Here is a 3714-nt window from a genome sequence, read left to right as displayed (position 1 = left end):
GCAGTTCTCCACTCCCCCAGTGGATGCTACCAGAAAGTGTTTTAGCTATTTTCCCTGGTGTTTAGGTTCCAAAATAACTTATTTTTCATATCTTTCTAAATTTCAGATATTGTGTATCGATTTCCACCTATAGAAACTGAAGTTGGCCCTTTTAAATCCCTCTCATAATCTGAAGTCCCTATCACAAATACATGTCCACTCTTCCCATCAAACCCAGTTTTTAACATTTAAGTTGAAAGCTGTATTCAGTTTTAAATTACTGTGGTTATGCATATACTGTTTAATTCAGAACCAAGTTGAGCACTACTGTTAAATTCCCTTTCTTGTACAACTTTTTTGTTGGTATTTTGTGGAGTTACTTGCCCTTTATTTTTGTTGTTACTTAGTTTTCTTAAAATCTCTGCCTAAATATTCCCACAATCTTCACTTCTCAGTCCTATTTTCCACCCAGTCCTATTTCTGGGAATCTATTTATTGTAATAGGAATTTTGTGAAATTCCTCCCAGAACTTTAATTCCTAACTCTTCTGCTTCAGTCTGCCTGGTTTTTCTCTAAGTCTCTATGTGTATCTTCACACTTCTTGTTCTTTTCCAGCAAATTCTCTTCACCTCTGTCCTGTGCTGGATCCACTATTTCATGGATATCACATATAAAGGCTATTTGTTGTTAGTTTTGCATGCCTAGCATCTGAAGCATTTTCTGTGATAGGGGAAAGCCTCATTCTTATGGACAATGCAGGAAAGTAAAGACTGACTTGCTGTACAGTAGCTGAAAATACTAGATTCTCATTTTCACTGACATTTTTTTTATCCAGGAGACAAATGTGTAAGCTAGGATGGCTCAGTCAAATGTGTTCACAGCAGATTTTATGTTTTTGCTCATGATGCATAAAAAAAGGGGGCAGGGGATGCTTTCTCTTATGGTAGCAGAGATAACACTGTAAGGTGGGACTCTTGGTGTGGGTAGGGACAGCTCACCACCCCCAGCCAATACCTGCAAGGGCCTCTGGCACTAACTGCCCTCTCCCACCCCTGTGATATTCTTGCTGTTTTCTTAGTACTGCTACAGGAGTCAAGCTTGACCACATGGAACCCTGCTGGAACCCCCAGTCTGTAATCATAAGATTCTCCCAAATCATTGTTTTTCTCCTTGTTTCCCACGAAGTTTCTAGAGCTGTGTGTATCTGCCTTGCAATTGTGGAAGTGTCCACAAGCAAGATCTCTGGTGGTTTTATGTGAAAGATAAAAGGGCCTCATGAATCCATTTTAAAATGTGTAATTAATTTATTTTCTTGCATCCAAAATCTTTTTAATAACAAAGCAGGATCTGGGGGCAGTTTTTGTAACCACGGTGTGTCCATTGGACTCTGGTGAGCTCAAACTTGTGGCCCTTGGAGTGCATGTAGGGTGTAGTGTGGCTGCACAGGGTCTCCCGGCCTTGTTAAAATGCCCGCACACTTCTGGACCCTTCAGAGGAGCAGAGAGCAGCACAGCCCTGCCACGCTTGGGGGAGTACAGGGCCAGCTGGATGAAGGTGAGGCTCTAGCTCCAGCCTTGAGGATGAAGGTTCTGCACGAGGCTGTTTTCAGCATAGTGTGCACACTTTCAGTTTGGGTACCTCCTGGATGGATGCTCGGGTCACCCGTTATAGTTTCTGCAACAATAGCTCTTTTGTCTTCCTGGCCAGAAAGTTTCATCTTCCAGATCATCCGGGAAAGGATGAAGGCGGCAGGTTGGTGCGACTCATGAACCACCTCTTCAGCACAACTTGGTTGTAAGTGGAGTTGGTTTGTTTGGCCAGAAAATCATACCGCTTGACCAAAAGCCTTTCATAGATGTCCTAGCTTTTGGGATCTTCATAGTTAACCTTTTGGTCCTTGTTGTGGAGGATGCCAAGTCCAATTATGGCACTTCTCCCACCTCCAATCTCAGCACAGCTCAAGAGGTGTAAAACGTTTCATTTCTCTGGTGACAGTGCATGGCATGTTTTGTAGCCCTTCCAATGATACTATAAATTATCCATATCCTCCAGATAAATTCTTCATCTAGATAATCATCCAGGGTCCTCTTCTTTGGAACTGTGAACTCCGTTTGATAGAAAGCTTGAAGATAGATTACACCTTCATTTCTTCTTTAGTATCTTGTTTTGCTGGAGACCACTCTGTAGCAACTTTCAGTAATTATATGGAGGAAGAAAATTTTTTGAGAGCACTTATATTGGGAATTTTTTTCCTATTCTCATAGTTGATAGTTTGGACTTAAATTTTTAGGTAGCAAATCATGCATCAGAATTTTAAAAGCATTTTTACATTTGTTTTATTGCTTTCAACATGGCTGCTCAGAAGGCAGATGGTACTTTTAGACACAGACCTATGCTTGTGAATCTTGTCTCTCTTTCCCAGGAAGTTTTCAGGCTCCTCCTTCATCTCTGAAATTTTGCAGTGATGGACTTTGATGTGAGTTGTTTTTGCTTTGTTTCTCCATTCATTTGTGTTGGATCCTTTAAGCTCTTTTCGATGTGGAGATCCACATCTAATTAGGGGAATTTTCCTTGTTTTATTTTATTTCTTTGATAATTTTTCCTTTCCATTTTCTGTGCTTTTTTATCTGGAACTCCCAGTATATAAATGTTGGACTTACTGAGTCAATCTTTTTTTCTTATATTTTCTGTCCTATTTTTCTTCTATTTTTGCTTTATTTTCTGGGAGATACCACCAACTTTGTTTTTCAATATTTCTTTCATTTTTAGTTTTGCTATTATATTTTAATTTTCTAAGACATTCTTCTTGTTATCTGAAATAACCCCCTTTTGTAGCATTTTGATTTGTGGCTATGCATAGGTATATTTATCTTATTTCTTTAAGGAAAATAATTTTTTTTTATTTTTGCTCCTTAAATTCCCTTGTTTTTGCTGTTGCTGTTGTTGTTGTTTGTTTTTCTGTATGTTTTCATTTTCATATTTTATATTAGAGATTTTTCACAACTGGTTGGTAGTCCTTGGCCTCTCATTTATATTAAGAGTGAGGCACTAAGAGTTTATTGGAGCCCTATTTTCTCAGGCGGGATTGGTTTACTGATGAGTTTTACCCAGGGAAGAACTCAGGCTCTTTGTTGTGTTTGATGGGATCTCCCATTGTCGGTATGGATAGGAATTTTTTTTTTCTTTTGATTTGGTTTTTCCTTCTATTTCCTGCATGGGGATTTTGACTTGGATGCTAGTAGGCCAGGCCCCAGGATGGGGAAGTGTCTATGGACTCAGTGTTTATTAAATGAATTATCATTCAAATTCTATTTTTCGTTCCTTACTTACCTCTTCCCCTTATTTATGCTTTATATCCTTAGATGAGATCCTCCATTGTTCAACTTTTCCAGAAACTAAACCCTTTAACTTTAGCAGGGGTAGGAGAGAGATAATTACTTGGCTTCTCAGGATAGAAGAAAATATAGCAGCTCTTTTTAAAGACTCAGCCACTTACCTTCCTTTCTGCTCTGCCTTGCACCTTCACTGAAGGAACTGATCCCTTCAACTCTTCAGGCTCCTGTGGTACGAAACAGTGATTCTTGCTGTAATCCCCATTCTTCTCACACACACATACACATCTCCATTCAGGTCTCCTAAATTAGTAATAACTGCCTACCTGGCTTCCAGTTTCCAAATTATTTAAAATCTCTTTTCTACATTGTTCTGGTTTCTTTCTTTTCTTTCCTTTTCTTT

General features: G+C 39.0%; 1 pseudogene; it reads right to left on the bottom strand.

Annotated features, from left to right (window-relative positions):
- Window positions 1–1308: 1308 nt before the first annotated feature.
- Window positions 1309–3133, bottom strand: LOC110582687 (annotated as a pseudogene).
- Between the last annotated feature and the right edge of the window lie 581 nt (window positions 3134–3714).

This window comes from Neomonachus schauinslandi, chromosome 1, assembly GCF_002201575.2.
Source record: "Neomonachus schauinslandi chromosome 1, ASM220157v2, whole genome shotgun sequence".
NCBI classification, from domain to species: Eukaryota; Metazoa; Chordata; class Mammalia; order Carnivora; family Phocidae; genus Neomonachus; species Neomonachus schauinslandi.
Note: the sequence above shows the minus strand (reverse complement) of the source record. Positions and strands in the feature narration are given on the sequence as shown.